The sequence below is a fragment of the Excalfactoria chinensis genome, chromosome 8 (assembly GCF_039878825.1).
Source record: "Excalfactoria chinensis isolate bCotChi1 chromosome 8, bCotChi1.hap2, whole genome shotgun sequence".
Taxonomy (NCBI): Eukaryota; Metazoa; Chordata; class Aves; order Galliformes; family Phasianidae; genus Excalfactoria; species Excalfactoria chinensis.
This window is the reverse complement of record NC_092832.1, coordinates 26,643,052-26,661,499: the sequence shown is the minus strand read 5'-3', so window position 1 is coordinate 26,661,499 and position 18,448 is coordinate 26,643,052. Positions and strand designations below refer to the sequence as shown.

The window sequence follows — 18,448 nt, the reverse complement described above, 5'->3', positions numbered from 1 at the left end:
CTTTCAAGCATCACTGGACAACACTGGGCACAGATGCTGCACAGATGAGCATCGCTCTGTGGATGTCCAACCTTTTTGCAGCACATAGAGCAGAGGAGAACTGTCCTTCCCATGAACCAACTCAGGGTTTGCTGTGAACCTGAGCACAGCAGTGCCTGGGGCAGGGCTTCCTCGGCCATGGAGCAGCCCCCAGGCCTGCATCCCTTCTCTCTCCTCAGCTGAGTCACTTGGATCATACATCTCAAACCTGAGCTTCCCAGTTACTATAACAACTTAATGGATTTCTTCTTGATGCTATTAATTACATTCAGTTTAATCTGTTCGTACTGGCTGCTGGAGGAGGCACTGTGTGATAGCTTCTCTTCTGCCTTCAGAAGGCTTTTTACATTCCTAACTCCAGCGCTCAGGTTCTCCCCCATGAATCTCCTTCCACCGAGATAAGGAAATGCCTATATTCCCTCTTCTGAGAACTCTGAATAGAAAGAAATACTGTGGGTTGTTTTTTTCCTGTAACCAAATAAGATGCCCATAATAAATCTGAGGAAGCTGTACCTCAGCTGCATTTCTGCAGTAAATAAAAAGTTCTGTGCACAGAACAGCCTGTAACCTGGCTGAATGCATTTATAATATATCCCCATAGAAAAAAGCCGAGCACTTGGCAAGCCAAACTACAGAGAACACAAGCAGAGCAGCAGTCGGAATCTCATTTATGAGGCCTACCTTCCACAGCCTCAGGGTATGAATGGGCAGATCTCTGCTGCTGCAAACAGCAGGAGACATCAGAACCACAAGGCAAACCCGAGCTTGGGGAGTGCTACCGTGGGCAGTCAGCTCCTTCTGTTGCCACTCGCTCCAGCTTCAGGGCAAGCAGTCAGAAGTGCAAAGCTCAACCCAGCTGCACAGGAACAGAGGACGAAAGCAATGACTGTGCCCCGTGCCCAGTCTGTGTTGGGGCTGTACAGGGAGGGATGCTGGCCAGGGAGCAGCAGAGGACATGGAGTGGCAGCAGAGGACAGATGGCCCTGCCCTGCAGCCACTGCCCATCTGCACTGCACTGAGCTAATGCAGGCTCTGAGCACCAGAGCCCCACCACTTGCAAAGGACAGTGGGCCAGCGGCAGACTGCAAGGCAACCACCAGCCACTGGCAGGATGATAGGCTGCAAAAGAGTGAAAATCAAAGCCCAGAGGTACAGAAGGGCACTTACAGCACTTTCAGCGTTTGCTGTGCATTGCTGTATGTCCATCCCAGCGAGATGTCAGCTGCTTTGCTCCTTCCTCTGCAGCACGGGCAGATACCGCCCTGAGCTGCTGGGCATGCAGGGACACCAGCTGCACTCACCTGGCTTCACAGACAGCCTGCTGCTACTGCCAGTGGCTGCAGTGCTTGGACAGAAGTCTTGGAAGGGATCCAGGCTCTCAAGTGGAATTGACAGTATTACCTCCACACTTATCTCTGGAAATACATCTACTGCTTGCTGAAAAAAAGGATCCTACTTACAAAGGGACAAACCACGAGCAGGGGGACAACGGAATGCTGCAGACAGCCCAAACGCCTCAGGAACCAAGTCGTCATGCTCCTTTCTCCATTTACATGCCTCCATTTTAGCTCCGGAGTGCAGAACTGCGCTCATCTGCAGAGACGCCGCCGCGCACCGTGCAGGATAATTTTAACCCCACAGACATATGGAGAACACTCCTTTCACCTCCTCTGCACAAACAGCAGAGCTGAGCCCTCAGACTGCCCACGGGGAGAAAAACCTTCTCGAGATATTTTAAAGAACAGTCATCATCGGAGCGATAATAAATAGCTGTTTATATTTAGTGTGGAAACATGATGTACTACATTTTAATCATCAAGTATGCAGTAGTGAGTACCAGAACACAAGGGAAGTAATTTTACATCGCTTGCAATTTATTGTTTTATTTCAAATTCCTCGTCTCCATGAATTTAATTGCCTTGTTTACAAGCTACACTTGTTAGGTACCTCCAAGTATCCTTTTACAATCAATGATTGCAGCCATATCTTAAAATCACCAAAGTATATGCCTGCAGTACAAAAGCGCTGTGAAGCGGCTGTGCACACACATGCCGGCTACACACGTGTTTATCCCGGAGATGCAAGTCTCCAAGCAGCAGGTAGAGCTCAAAATGCTTTTTCCCCAAGTGCTCAGCTAATTTTCAGCCTGGAAAGATCTCCTGCAGTGCTCACTGCGAGGTGCTGAACAACTTGTCCAGCAGTGCAAGAGCTGGCAGCAAAGTGCTGACTTCCAACTGGGAGATGCACAGACACCTCCTTGTATAAGAGCCCCCTGCACTACTGTACCAACCTGGTCTTTGTACCTGGCTGGCATCAACCTCTTAAAAACAGCACTGAATAAACACAAGCCCAGCCTACTCCATGCAAGCAGACTGCAGAAAGATAAGCCTGGAGCCAACAGCACCACAGCTCCAGCACAGAAGGTGCTGCTGCAGCTTCACCATTCCTATGTGGTTCGGCCACTGCTGAACAGCACACCCGAGGCACTCAGCCCCAGCACAGACAAGGGGTTTCCTAAACAGACAAGCACAGCAGGATGAACGTCATGACCACTGCCCTCGTGTGAACGGGGAAAGGAGGATGTGTGCTCCTGCAGGCAGAGGCATGCACTGCTGGAGCATCCCATGGAGAGGATTGTGCAAGGAGTCCTCTGCTTGTTCCCCACTGTATAAATAAAGCGAGGCAGCTCACGCAGATACACAGCTGGCATCAGTCCCTGCCGGTAATGAGAACAACAAGCAAACCCCACAGCAGCACCAGCTCCAATCGCAGAAGAGAAGCAACATTTAACTTAGCCAAAGCCGACAAATATTTCTACCAATGGGCGCAAACTCAACAGGTGTTTGCTTAGAAAGCCTCTCATCAGCCCCAACAAACCTTATCTTTCACTTACCCAGTGCCTCCCACCTCTCACTGCACACAATCAATTCCCCTTACAACCAGGTTACAGTAGCAGCCAGCAGAGCAGCTCCAAACTGGTACACACAGACTGGTGACTTCTGTGCAATACTTTTTACACTTGGAGCGGATGACTAAGGAACCAGCCGCCTGCTTCCCTGTCATCTGGCTTTTTTTCCCCCCTTTTAATAAATGAATGTTATCCCATGAATTTGCCAACAGGCTGCAGAAGCACGTTAAGCAATAGGTAAACAAGCATTTATTTTTATAGCTCTTCTGCTTGATTTCATTTGAACGCTGCTTTCTTCCTGCCTTCCTGAGAAAAGGCATTTAAAGGCTTCAGTTTATAATGGAACTGATACACCAGTGAGCGCAAGCTGCTTGAAAAACAGTCCTTTGGCTCCTTCAAAACGTACAGAAATGAACAAAAATGAAGGAAAAATGTGGAAAAGCACAGCGGCCCAATTCACCTCCAGAGCAGGGGAAGCATCAGTCAGACAGCAAGCACTGCACCAAACCTCGAATGGAACGGGATTTCAGGGAAGCAAATGAGCTTCTGAAAGAGAAATGTAAAGCTCAGGACTGGTTACACGTGCCCCAAACCCATCAGGAAAGTGCAGCGGGGGAGATTTGAAAGGGAAAGTTCTGAATTTGTTTCAGAAAGAAAAGAGAAAATTAAGAAAAATGGAAACTCGTATTTCTTCCCAACCCTGCACAGCTGAGGAAAAAGTGTGGAAGGGAATCCTAAGAACTATTATGGCAGCACGTTAATTGTTAGCACAGCAGGGCATTTGTCCACATCTCCCCAACGATGTACTGCTTCTGTCTGTCTCTAGCAAGGATTCCTCATGAAAACCTTGGGGAAGGGCTCCCTGCAGACACCTAACGAGCTGCAGGAGGCTGGGCTGAGATCCCTGCATCCCATAAGATGTACCCAAGATACCCCGAGAGCTTTCTCCAGTGATAAGAGCTTCTGGAAGAAGCTGAATCCGAGTTCACAAAGGAGTACTTAACAGCCTGGTTCAAAATGTTCTCTGCCTCCCATCCCAGAATAGCGAGTGTTACCGTGAGCTCAGAACACCAGTAGCCCTTTGCAAAGGAAAAACAGAACCTGGAGCTATTTCAGTGCCCATTCTCCAAACCGATGTCTCCAGTGACTGTAGATGTGGTACATACGGATGCCTTTTCCTCCAGAGGTACGACCAAAATAGGTAGCAGTGGGTTTAGATCCTGCACCACACGCAGTCGGTGTGAGGTTTGTGATTAGCACTCCTGAGCACAGTGTGCATCGCAGGAATAGCATCTTCTTTGAACAGAATCCCATCAAACAGCGCAGCTTCACCCTGAAGGTTTCCATATGTTTTATACTTATTTTCTTCTCGAGAGCTCTTGTGAGATTGGATCGTTTTCTGTTTCTTATTTGGGCTCGTAGTTTCAGCAGTGATTACCAGCAAGGATTAATCATTTCAGGCTCCTCTTTTCCTGAAGTCCCTGTTTTCACACTATTTATAAGCACTCTTGAAAGCATCCCCGTTGCAAAGAGCTTCACTCCCAATTTATCTTTCCCATTTAACAAGTGCTCCGGCAACTTCAGAAGGTTCTTCTGGTGCTATGCATTCAAGCAGTATGCAGCCCATTGCTTTCTCGAGCAATTACTGAACTACAAAAGCATGAATGAAATGAAAATCAATGGCAAGAATGTGTTTTTACTGTTATACCATTACATCACCCAATGCTCTGAAATGGTTTTTCAGCAGGTGCAGGTAGAAAGCACCCGATCCGCATCCATCAGCACGACTCATGTTCAAATCTGTCAAGCAGCAAGAAGAATAGCGCGGGCTTCCCAGCCAAGAGGGAGCTCTTCCTTGTTTCTGTGCATTTCACAGTGTATGCCCCAAACCCAGCCCTTTATGTCAGAGAGGGAGCACTGCGGCTCCAGCAGCGCCCAGACCTGCAGGTGCAGCACAGCCTCATTATCTGGATTTGCTTCCAGCAGAAACAACTGCTCCTGGTGTCTGTCAGCAGCACCGAGCGCGCTCGGGACCTCGGGCACAAAGCAAAAATGGAAAGAGCACGGTTATTTATTCTAGCAAAGAAAAGGTTCCACTCGTTGTTTACATGTTTACAAACACCGTTAGAAAAGAAAAACACTTAAAAGAATGCTGAGAAGGGAATCCTGGTGCTGAGCTCTCACTCAGTCTCCTGCAGCTTCTGTAAAGCTGTGAAAGATGCACAGCTGCTCCAGCTGATTGCTGCCCGCACAGCGCCGCCAGCAGGACGGGCTCCTCTGTGGCTTTAGAAGTGCTCGGCATCTCCTGACATAAACATCACCTAACAGAGGTGGCTTACAGAGCAACCCTGCAGCCCCAGCAAGCAGCTGCTCCCTTCTGCCTGCCTGGCTCTTGGCTGCCTTCAAGGCTGCTTCAATGTGGCCTTGCAGAACATGGTTGGTGGGCATGGTGAACATGGGTTAGCAGCTGAACTTAGATCAGGGTGATCTTAGAGGTGTTTTCCAACTTGTGATTCCTTGATTGTTTCCTTAAATTGGTTTTAGACGAACTCTCTTCTTCCTTCTTGCTCTTGCTGCTTTTCTGTTTGCAGAACAGAGCCTCTGCTCACCATGTTGTTTTACAACACATGCTTTGAATGCCCTGTGATGTCTGTAAGGAAGGAATGATTTTGCACACACCAACAATCCGTACCCTAGTTTGTGCAGGTTGAAAAACATTTGTTAGAAAGGGTATTAGTACCTGCTGGTTACCCTTTCAGTCACTCCTTTATTACCTCTTATGCATTAACTGCAGTCATTTCCCTTCTGCTGCTGCTCACTGAGGCTCCATCCGTAGCTGGAAGGCATGCCTGTAGCCACAAACAGCCACCGCTCCCTGAAAGACCTGCTGCCTATAATCCGGCCAAAGTAAGGGTGTTGTGCTGCACATAATCAGCTGCGCTGCACATAATTAGAGAGCAAAGGAGTACATGTCAGCTGTTTAGCAGCTAAGTGGGGCTGGTTTCACGTTCTCAAGTTATTTGCAAGTGAAGTGTACGTCAGCACATGCCATTTCAAATACTTCTCAAAAGCATCATCTCATCGTTTGCATCCCTGTGCTCCACTGTAGTGCAGCCTAAACCTGCAGCACAACACCAAACAAATGTGCTCCCATGCACCATTCATGCCACCCCTAGAAACAAATACGTTGGCTGCCTCAGCTTTTGCAGTGCACTGCAAAGGATCCTGATGGGCTTCACCGCTTGGCTGCTTTCAGAAACTCATTTAATACCCGACAGACTGTCCTGCATGGAAATAATGGTGCTTCATCCAACCATCCAGAGCTCAAGGGAACGCAAAACTGCTTGGAGATGTCTGGGTTGGCCATCAGCAGAATCACAGAGGCTTTCCACAGTCCGAGATGGAAAGGTCCTCTGAATTAACTTGTGTTTCAGTTATAAAAAGAAGCTTTAAAAGACTCAATCAATTTAGAGCTATCATTTTCAGTGAACCAAATGCAAAGAGAGGAAACTATTTCTGAAGAACTGTACCGAGGACTTGAATTCATCAGTGGTATAAAAATGTACAAAGCTTGCTGCTCTTTAGGGTCAAACTCATCCTTCCTGCCAGCCCTGCACAGAACAGCCCAGGGGCTCGAGCTGTTCAGAGCTGGCCCCACTGCCTGAGTCAGAGGACCCTCATGGGATCCCTGTGTTGTGTTTAATCCCCAATAGGGCATGTCCCACAGGGGCAGGACTGCTACAGCTAAACTCAATCAGGTCTCAGAAGGGAACATCTATGTTTCTTCCCATGGCTGAAGCCAGCAAGGCAAGGCGTGGTGGGTTTGACAGTGGCAAGGGTTGGATGCGAGCCTTTGAAGGCAGGCTCTGTAAAACTCAGAGTCCTCTTGCTGGGGAATGGGAAACATCCGAGCACCTCAAACTGTATGGAAACCTGGAACTTAACTCCACCTGAGCAAGGCTCAGCCCATCAATGAGCCATCGGCCCACTTGGCTCCAGCTATCCCTGTTTAAGGACCAGAATTCTGCACATTTCTTTGTGCACTAACAACTTCCAATTCCAAATCCAACCTCAGAAACCCAACCCCAGCCCCTTCTAGGGCTTCAACCACCACCTCCCCCAGCCTTCTCCTCCAAAGCATTCTTCCCTGTTGATATATATCCTTACAGAAAGGAGCGGTCAACTAGTCAATCCCTGACCCCAGTTTCGGTGATACGCTACACCAGCACTTGTACAGCTTTTGTGCACAGAAAAAAAAAGAAATGACAACTGGATTTGTGGCAAATCTCACCTGCTTTCCAGTGCCTATTTATGCTATGCTGGATCCAACTCTCGGGTACTTCTGCTCCACTGAAATCCACTGTAACCTCACAGAAATTCACAGGAACTCGGTATCATCCCTGTGCCATCCTGGCCACAAACAACACATCCAAACCATCCTGCTGGGCTGTCCCAGCACCCATCACAAGCCACTTGCTTGTGGAAGCACCAGCTCTTACCCTGCTCTCAAGACTCTGATGATTCATCAGGAAATGTTTTACCAGGCTTTATAACTCCATCCCACGTAAAGCTCCTTTCCCAGCATCACACAGCTCACCCTATGCGGTACCAACCGGGGAGTGAACGGCACCGACCTGCACTTGGGCTTTGGATCATTGAGGGGGGAAACACAAACAAAACAACTCACCACATAGAAAGACAAGGGAGAGAGGAGGCAGCTACGTGGGTCTGTTCCAGACCTCCTACCCCTGACTTAACACTAACATGAACAAAGCATATTGTTATTGTTCCGTACGCAAACAGGAAAAAATGCCAAACTTGAAGCAGACGTGCACTTACAAAACTACGCTTCTTAAGCATCTGAATAGCCACAGATCTAATCCATCGTGATCCACTAATCTGCCTCCCATCACTGACAGTGATGCCAGATGCTTCAACAGAAGCACAAGAAATTCTGCTGCTGGCAGACAGGATAAGCTGCTCTCATGGGAAGTTCCCTCTGAGCCTCACATCCCAGGGACCGGCTTAAGCTGCGAAGGACAGACATTTACATCTTTTGAAAGCCCCACTTTTGTCTCTTCAGTGTCTGCAAAGTTTCGTACACTTCTGGATACTCCTGACATCCAGCCTTGAATGCTGCAGGGATGGGGCATCCACAGCCTCCTTGGGCAACCTGTTTCAGTGCATCACCACCCTCTGTGTGGACACGCTCATGACCAGCCTGACCGCACTGCACAAAGGGCTGCAGAAGAGCAGAGCCAGCGGGTCCTTAAAGCCACACAGCGGCTCTAAGAGGGAAAGAGAAACGGGCCTCGTGGGCATATTTTTAGCAAGAAGAGAGATACTATCAATCCAATCTCTTTTTTTTTAATGTTAAACAAGCTTTCAGAGTTGGAAAATTTTTTCATAATTAAGGAGCGCAGTTAGAATGTTTTACCTACAACAGCTAAATAACCATCCCTCCACATTGCCTGAAACCAAAACATGACGGCAGCGAGAACCTGAAAGTGAAGCTGACAAATTATTTCAGCTCTTTAAAGCAAAAAATACTAATAAAAAACCCATCACAACACAGAGCGTGAGTAATACCATCAGATTAATATCCCTTCGCTCCAGGAGCAATAGTTAATGGATGCAGACACGTTTGTTTGCAACAGCCTTCAAGTTTAGGGGAGCTCTTTCCCATCATCCATTCTATGCCTTTCTAATAGTTTTCCCATCTGCTGGGGCTATATTTATCCCGCTGTCACAATGATACAGTTCCATTTACTGATGGAGCTAGTGCAAAGGCTCACACGCTTTATTTTCTGCACAGTGGACATTACATTTAAACAAATAGAGGCGTCTGTACGCTCCATTTTGTCACTGTTTTTTCCTCCATGCATGGAAACCTCCACTTCCACGCCACGTATTTATCCAACACCTGAAATCATGAGCACGTCACGCACAGAACAACAGGCTGACAAACACTGCTGGAGCCATGGGAGCACGGGAAGCTGCACATCACAAAACAGAAGTCAAACTAAGGAACAAAGTGAATTGCTCCCTTCCGGGCACTGATCGCCCACTGTACAACGTCAGGGAAGTGGCACGAAAGCGAGTTCTGTCTGTGCCTCTGTGTGTGTCGGGGTGCTTCCCAGCACAGCTCAGCTGCTCAGCACACAAACCAGATGCACTCCAGTGCAGGTCAGCAAGACTCAAGTTCTTGGAGGTAGTAAATATACACTCATCATAAATACACACTGTGCTACTAGAGAGAAACCAGCGGAGCTACAGCCATAGCATTTCCTGCATCCATAACTTCAGGACAGGTCTGTCTGGGTAAAGCAAGTAGTCCCAGCCAGGTGGGCTGTCAGCACTACAGTCTGCTATATAAGGATGGATTTTACAATTCCACTCACAGTTCCCACATTAAATACAGAAGACACTTGACTGCAATGACTTTAAAGTAAGACTACTGCTCATGGAGATGATTAGACCTGTTATAAGCTGCTTGAGAGATAAGACAGACTCCTGAGTAAGGATCTGAGTATCAGATAAGGGCCCACGCTGCAGCTCAGCGCTGGGAAGCACCGAGCCGAGGGGCAGGGAGGTGGAGTGGGCACAGAAAGAGAGCAGGATGCACCTGCAGCACCCTGCTTGCTGCCAGAGTGAGGAAAGGGTCCTACCTGCAAATACTGAAACAGCGTGGAACCAGGATTTGCTGAACTACCGCATCCCCAACACAGCAGTTTGAGCTTGAGGTTTTGTACCTGGCTGCAAATTCAGCCTCAGAACAGTCTTGGAAGCAGCAGCCAAGCAGGGCCGAACCTCACACCGCGCTCAGCCTCACCTGTAGATATTACATTAAAATGGTTTGCTGGGATCTCAGACATCCAAGGGCGGGAGCAGAACAAGACAGAGGTGTGACTGGGAGTACCTGAGCAGCACATGGTGACACATCGATAAATCATGAACAGAAATCAGACACAAGAAACGGACACATAACTACTGCAAATAACCTGCTGTACGCAGCCAGTGTGCTTCACAGAGGGAAAGTGCTCCCTGTACTAAAGAGCTTAGGTTTCAGCCGAGCTATAAACCAGAGATTTGTCCACAATCCGGCCACCAGCTCTGCACGAGGGTCGGTCTCGGAGCAGCACAACAGCTCTCTATCCAGCTGGATCTAAACCCGCACACGCCATTTCCCAGCTCGTTCCTCTGGAGCATTTCAGAGGGAACCAGCCCCCCTCACAGCACGGATCCTGGAGGGCGGCACACGGATCTACCGGGAACAATCCCTGCAGTACTGGGGACCTCTGGGGATGCTCTGCTTCTCACCTCCGTGGTGACGTTCCTCCTGAGGCCTCTGCCGGGTGCTACCAGGGCTGCGTTCCCTCCTCACTCCCCGACACGGGGATGGAGGCGGCTCCCCCCGCTCCCTGCTACGGGGGAACACCAAACTTCCCCATCCATCCTCACCGAGCTGCGAAAGGGAAACCGGAACAACAAAGTGACTCCAACCACATGCGAGCGAACGTGATGCACAGCAGCGGAACCCAGAAGGGAGAACGCCGCGGGGAAACTCACGCGCAGGGGCTGACCTGGGAAGGGGCCACGAGGAGACACCGGTTGCTTTGCGCGCACAGCGCACGCCCGGCCCGGCTGCGTCCCACGTCCGCGTGTCCGTCCGGCCCCGCATCCCCTCCGGGCCAGGGACGCGGCCGCAGACGCTGATTTAGGCGGACCGCCGTGCCGGGACAGCCCCGACATTCCCCTCCTTCACATCCTCCAAAATGAAACGAGCGATACGAGCAGCCAGAACAGCACCGTCCGGTTACATTTCCCCTCTTCGGAAAACCATGTTTTCCTTTATTTCCGACAGCAGCCCATCCGCTCCCATCGCCGTGCGACTCCACGCCGCACAACTTACCCAGCCGCCGGCGGACCCGCAGCCACCGCTCCCACCTGCCCACGGCGGAGCTCCGCCCGCAGCCCCGCGCTGCGGCAGCCCCCGCTCAGCACCGGCGCCGCCGGGAAGCCGCTCACCTCCGCCGTTACCCCGCGTCGTCTCCGCAGCTCCACCGCGGGGCTCAGCGCGCTGCGAGGCCGGCTATCCGCAACCGGCAGCGAGCGGCGGCGGAGCGAGAGGGGCCGCCACCTGCCAGGGCTGCGCCGGCGGCTCGGCTCGGCTCGGCTCTGCTCCGCCCGGCTCGGCTCTGCTCGGCGCGGTTCCGCTCCCCCCCCAGCCGGCCGCGGGCTGCCGGGAGGGAGCGGCGCCGTCCCCCGCGGGCGCGGGGCGGGCTCACCTCAGCGGGCGCTCCGCAACGGGCGGGAAGGAGGGAGGGGCGAGCGCCGCCCGGCAGGAGAGCGGAGCAAAGCAGAGCGGCCGTGAGAGCCGAGCAAAGCGGCGGTGCTCGCGGTGCTGGCGGAGCTCGCGCTGCGCCTCAGCCCGTCACGGCCGTCCGAGGCCTTGGCTCAGCGCTGCGCTCAGCCCGGCTCCCTCTCAGCCCGGCTCCCCGAGGCCCTGCGGCGTCCGGAGAGGCGGCGACTCTGAGGTGCAAGATTTTGCACGTGGGCCGAGGCTGCCCCCAGCAGCAGCACGGAGCGGGGCACGGGGCGGTGCAGAGCGGCCCTGCCCAGAGAGGCCTGGCGCTGCCGGTGGGTGGGAAGTTGGATGTGAGCCCACAGTGTGACCCCGCAGCGCAGACAGCCGAACCTGGGATGCGTCTGAACTGGACCTGATGATCTTGAGGGTCTTTTCCAACAAGGGGGGTCGGCATCTGCTGCCATGGAACAGCGATGGGACGAGAGGTGACAGCCTCATGCTGTGCCAGGGCAGGGCAGGCTGGGTGCTGGGGGACATCTCTGCTGCAAAGAGCGCTCAGCACTGCACAGCTGCACAGGGGTGGGCTCACATCCCTGGGGGCGTTCAGAGCTGTGGGGATGAGGCACTGCGGGATGAGGGCAGTGGGGGTGTGGAGGTGGGGGCCTTTGAAGGCTTTTCCAACCTGGGTGATTCTATGGTTCGAGGACACACGGCCCTCAGAACCGCAGCGCTCGGCCCTCGGCAGGGCAGAAGGTGACACGGCAGCACGGCAGTGCCATCACAGTGACATGGCAGCATGGCAGTGCCATCACAGTGGCATGGCAGCACGGCAGCAGCAGGATGTCCCCTTGGAGGTACGCACAGCTCACCATAACCTCGGGACAGCGCGGCTGCAGCAGCAAACAGCAGCCTGCCTTGAGGGTGCAGCCATGCAACAGAGCTGCTCACAGCACCTCCAATGTCTGTGATGTGGAGGCTTGGAAGAAGTCATTTCATGTGGGCTGGCTACAGCAGGAATGTCTGTTTGATCCTAGCAGTGCTGCCAGGTCTCTGGATGTTTGAGGTCTTCATCAAAGGCCTGGCTTCCAAAGTAGTCTAATGTCGCTTAATTTGCATTTTGAAATGAGTAATTTTCTTGCCTTCATAGTTGAGAAGCAATATTTAACAGTCTTAAAGGAGCAGCTCCAACTCCCCAACACCTCAGGATCCAGAGTACAAAAATGAAATGCAGTCATTGTAAAACCGTTACAATTACAAGTGAAATTCACTATTTGTAGAGGACACAGACCCTTAATTTCAGGGAGTAACGACTGCAGTCTCTGAAAACAGAAAGCTGCTGTTTAATTCGTGCTCGAGGACTGTCTCATCTCCCAGTGCCCCACAGATTCGGGGCAGACTGCACCAGATCTTGATAAACCAGCCTTTATGCAGTGCAAGGGAACAATACTGAATGAAAGTTTTGTACCACAAGCATCAGGGGAAGCCATGGGGGGGGGGGGGGGGGGGGAGATTGCATGAAGAGCTATTCATTGCCTTGTGGTGAAATGAAGGGTTAACCAGCACTTGTTAGATCTCCATAAAATACACTTAGATAGCTTTTAGCACACACAAGTTATGAATGACCAGCAACAATTTCATCTTTTCACTCTTTTCCCTTCTTGAAATCAATTTCTGTGCATCTAATATATATATAGATGGGTATAAAGGTGTAAGACCGCTCAAAATGAAACGATTCAGGTATGTGCCGTGTTTCTTTCATTGCTTCACATCACCAACAAGAGTCCAGAGATACAGAGACAGGCAGCCATGATGCTGCAATGGCAGCATTTTTAAAGCAGCTGACAAGCATTTCTCTGGAATCGTTTCACACCTTCACAACGTATCATCTCATCCTTTCCTTTGCCAACAAAACAGTGTTCCCAACATTCCCTAGCCTGGCAGGGCTGCAGTCTCAGGACTCTTCAAATATGTCTTTTTTGTGCGATTCTTTCCGGGCCTCTCAAAAACACATCAATACCTTTTACAGAGTGTGGGGCTGCAAAACTGTTCGTAATGTTCTGATAACAGCCTTATCAGTTCCATAAACCACATTCCCGCTCTCACTCCCTACTTGCACATAGAAGGATCACGTCAGCCCTCGTTTTTTGCCATTGCAAATAGAATTCTTGGCTGCACACAGGAGCAGAAGCAAGGTGTTATTTCTGCCTTGTTCAGAGAGTCGCACGTGGAAATTCTGATCCAAATTCTGGTGTGCAAGGGTTCACGTTTGGGGTCAGCAGCCCCTCCATACACTGCATTTAATCTCCGTGCTTTAGGATCAGGTGGTTCCCGTGTTTCCTTGTGAAATATATCCCAACCTTGAGAGTTTCCTGCAGTTTGCACTTGGAGCAAAGTGGTGCTTTTTGAAGTGAGCACAGCATTGGGTAATGGACTCATTGCCCGTCACTTATGGCAAGGAGTGAGACCTTTGATTGTTGGTTATAGGGTGTTTAGGAAAGTCATCTCTAAGTTCTGCTTAACTAAGAAAGCACAGGCAGGTTAGGACAGGACAAGTAAAATAGCTCATATGGCTAGGAGAAAGCCTTGTCTGCTGGACTACACAGCCAAGGAAACAGGAATGTTGCTCTCAGGCCCCCACAGCCTTCAGACGGTGCGTGGTGTCTGCTAATTCCCTGGCAACGAGGCACATCAGTAATCCTGATTCAGCGAGTGATCTGCAAACACTGACAGGGTCCCAGCATTAGGAGCACGTGGCAGTGTGTCACTGGGCAGAAGGAGCCACCACAGCCGTCACCAGGGCAGAAGGAGCTGGACATCATCCTGTCTTCGCAGATCTCTGGCTTTCTGGCACCCCATTGGAAGCTCAAACGCTGATAGCAAAGGCTGTCATGGGGAGGACGAAATTGAGCCATTTCTTAGAGCTCACACTGTGATCATATCGCCAGCTGTGTTGTTCTTATCTTCCTCTCTGGAATCTGCCAAGTCTACTTGGAGAACACATCCATGGCATTAAGATATTCCACCAGCACTGAGTGCTCGTAATCTCTGTGGCACGGGATACTGAAAGCTGCAAAGTTTCCTGTACTGCTGTTTGCCAGATACCACTCGTGAACACAAACATGTCTTTGTCAGTGAGCTCTAAACACCCTCAAAGGCTTAAGACTAATAAATCGGACTGATACCCTGCCAGCATTGTGAAAAGGTTGCATGTGATGTAGGTAGAGCAGCGTGATACAATCAGTGCTTTGTGTTACCCTGCAGAATTTAGCTAATCCCCAAACACAGCAGCAGGCAAATCCTAAAGATCCCCACTGGGCCACGTCATGGCGTGCGTCCGGTGTGCGTGGCCAGACCTTCCCACTCCTGTGCTATCCCTCTGAAACTGATCTTCACACATTTAGGCCAAGGCATGGAGATGAGACAGCCGAGGGGCGGCCATGAGGTGATCTCCTCCTCAGTAGGTAGGAGGGAGGCATCTGTTCTCATTCTCCTGTGTTGCTTCATGTTTGAGCTGTTGACCCTGGGATCCCACCGCCTTCCACGCAGAAACTGCCAGGATAATTACTCAGAGGCTTCAGACGCTGCCTGGCAGGGGACATACACTCCACAGTAATAGGACTTAGCCCCTCCACAGCTGGACCCCTCGCTAACGGGGTCCCCTGCTAATCAGCACACTGAAATCCGATGATGCACTGGAGCGCCGGTGATGTGGAGATGATGCACAAGCGGTCAGTTGGGGCAGCAATCTGAGAGCATTTCTGGCTGTGCTGCTGGCACTGAGCTCTCACTTAGCAGGGTCTGAGTAATGCTTTCCGTCATCTGCAGGTGATGAGTTACCATCGCTGTCCTTTTCTGGAGTGTGATGACTTTACTGCAGCTCTTCATGCTTTCATCACCTCTCATCACCTCTCAGGCGCGGTGCAGCCATATGATGCACTTCACAAACTCCAGCGAGCGTACAGGGCATTGCAGAGCACCTCAGCTGCACCAGGAACCACCCGAGGCTTGGCTCTAGTTCCTCATAGAACAAAAAATCAGGTGCAGCGTTCTCACCTGCTGCTTCATGAGTGGAGGCCATCACTGACACCTCCACCACTGCCAGTCTATGGAGAGACCCTCTGGTTCTGTGGTCAGCAGAACTGCCACAGGATCAGTCTGAGGGCAGGGAATGAACCAAGGGGTGAACGCCATTAAACACCACCACTTCCTGCTCCCTGAGAAGCATAAGCTTCCCAAGCTTTGCTTTCTTTCCCATAAAACACCAGGGCAATGTGTATGTTACAGCGGATGGGAAACGGCCCCATGTACCAAACCAGGATGCTGTTACATCCCTTCTCTTTTATTTTTTAATCTGAGGAGACGATGAGCAAAAAACAAGCTGGCAGCTGTTAGTCATTCTGCTGAATGCACTCAGATACCTTGTGATCAGTGTGGTGGGAGAGCTTGTGTAGAATAGAGCTGTCTAAAGCGAGGGGCTGTCAAAATAGTAAAAAGAAGATGTGTTTCCTATTAAAATAGAAAGGGAGTAAAAGCAAACGCGCTTTTGAAGGAGGATGGTTGGTATTAGCAGTGCTAAAAATAAGGGGAACACAGCCCTCGTTTCACTGCCAGAAGAAAAGGGGAAATTTTTCTGCCTCTGAGATGAAATCACTTCCCTTCCCCGTCCTTCCAGCTGCCCGGCTGGGCTGTGTGTGAGGGCAGCGCTGGCACAGTGGTTTCTGAGCTGCAGTTCTTACGTCCTGCACTGCTCCCAGCAGGCAGCACGGCCCCAGAGCAGCCACTGCGGGTACAAACCTTTGTGCCATCCCCAGAATCCCTCCAGAATTCCTCTGCTCAGCAAAGGGATGGTCAGGAGATTCCTCGCTCCTGCCAGCACCAAGAGAAGGGAGCCGTTGTCTCCCCCCGCAGTGTCTCTATGTGCCTCCAGTTCGTGCACCAAAATGGCCTCGTTATCTCTGCAACTCTTCATGAAGGTCTTGGTGCCAAGCAGGGGGACTGGGGGGAAAGCTGGTGGGAGGACTGGGAGGAGAATCACGGTGTGGAAATGGGAAGGAATACGCTGAGTACTGCAAGAGACCAGTGAATTAATTCATTGGGCATAATTAATGTCTGTGCTCCCACCTCTGCTTTCCACTGCAGCTGAAATAGCCAAAGGAGCTCTTCTATGTATCAGACACAGGGGAATCACACGGGGTGCAGCTGAGGCTGTGATCAGACAGTGAAATTTACCTTCCACGTTTCATAACAGAAGAGTTGTTGCAGAAATCATTGGGAGGTGGATTATATTACACCCTGCTCTGGAAAGGCTGAGTATTCCCATCCCTTCCCTTCCAGACTCGGCAGCTGCTTCCATGGTGGGACCGAAAGGCAGCACCCTGAGTGCTGTGCCCTGGGGGCTGGTTGGTGAGGGTTAGGGGACAGCCCGTAGCACAGAGGACAGGACAAGGCTGTTTCTTTCAGGCAGAGTATTCAGAAGGGAATAAGCTGACGCCATGCAGTGTTCTGCAGCTTCTCCGTGTTTGGCTGCTTACAGCCATCAGTACGGGCACTGCACTCCCTCCCATCGGTTACAGCACTGTCAGACACGGAGCTGAATCAGCCGGCCCAGCCCTCCGTGAGCATCCAAACCCCTGAGAGGGTCCAAGTGGAAAATGGAGAAGCCAGGGCTGGGGTCACGGCTGGCATCGCAGGGAAACCTGCAGCACAAGAGCTAATCCTCTTGGTGAGGGCTTGCTGGCTGCCAGCCTAAACCCACAGCACTGATGCATCCAGCCCAGCTTATGGAGCTGTGGGAGGGATGGCTGCTCTGTTGGCTACATGGTGATGAATTCTGTGAAAAAATAGCCACAGACAGCTTGCATAAGAGACAAGGCGGGAAGGGCCTGGTATTTCACAACGGAACCAGCCAAAGATCCATCCAGCAGACCGGTCCAATCAAAGCAATACACGTAACACAAATAATAACGCCCTGACACGAAAGCTGGCATTCTTCCTCCACTGGGAAATGGCCGCTTTTACAGAGTGCCAGTATTCAGCCCCTTCGTGTAATTAAACGCTAATATTTTGCATGGAATAGGGAAAGAGGTTTACTTTGGAACAAATCTTATGGGCCAACACTGCTATAAAACACGGGATCGAGGTATTTATCCATAACGGATACCTTTTTCAACCACGAATTGCAGTGAAATTGCATCCCATCCTCTCAGTGGGACATTCTGTTCCCACATCAGTCGTGGAAATCCCCAGTGATGATGCTTATACAAGCTATTCTCCATAGAAAGGAATGTCTGTGTGCATTATACCTCCAAGTGGTCCAGCTCTCCGAACCCAGGGGCGCGCTGCTCCAGCTGCTGCCTGGAGCCATCCCCGGGGCCCTTCCCACCTCAGCTATTCACAGTTCTGCTCACAGAGTATTTGTTCTGGCAGGGTCTTGGCAAAGCACCAACCCAAACTGGAGATACATCCGTCCAACCCGTCTGTTCTGCATACCGTTTCCTTACAGCTGCCCAGGAGAAACCATTGAAAGTCATCAAAAAACAAACCAAAACACCACAACCGCCAACCAAAAACCCAACAAACTGTCTACTGCATTTCATGAGCTTTGTGTCTGTTCTGTCCTGACCGGGGTCCTCGTTCCTCTCACCTTTCCCCAGGCAGCTTTCCAGAGGGATCGCAGCCCTTACAGGAGTGGGGCCTTCTGCTTTTCCTCCTCCGGGTCATACCATGCCACCACTAGGGCACAAACCAGCAGCAGCAGTCTGCACCCTCTGCCTTGGGTGAACAGAGCACCCTTTGCCACCATCCAGTGTTCATTCAGGTGTTTCCCTTTGCTCCTTTCCTGCAGCTCATCCCCAGCTTGTTCTACACGAGGCCTTCCTGCCGCTGCCTGCCTGCACATGGAGCCATGAATCTGAGTGCAGCTCACCTCATGCACAGACGCCTGGAGCCCTCGGTGCTGCTGGCAGCAGTGCGGTGTGGACACAAGTTTGTACAGTGGTGTTGGCAGCTGCAGCACATCCAGCTTCACCTTGGCACTGTGACACGGTGAGCAAACACCAGCACACACACACAGGACAGCCACGCGAGCTGCGGGTTCAATCTGATAGAGGCACGTGGAGGTGGTTTTCCTGCACATTAGGAGGCTTACAAAGGTAAGGTCTTATCTTCTTCTCTTGTTTGCATCTAGATTTTTC

General features: G+C 51.1%; 1 protein-coding gene across 3 annotated transcripts in view; it reads right to left on the bottom strand.

Annotated features, from left to right (window-relative positions):
- The window catches only part of PDE4B (phosphodiesterase 4B), a 132,667-nt gene extending 121,528 nt beyond the window's left edge, over positions 1–11,139 (bottom strand). The window contains exon 1 of one of the 3 annotated variants that reach the window (XM_072342557.1): positions 10,976–11,139. The gene's annotated coding sequence lies outside the window, so the exon portion shown is untranslated. Of the gene's footprint in view, positions 1–10,530; positions 10,550–10,859; positions 10,882–10,975 lie in introns of those variants that run through there. The other 2 variants (XM_072342558.1, XM_072342559.1) reach the window with 2 other exon arrangements.
- Positions 11,140–18,448: the final 7,309 nt, after the last annotated feature.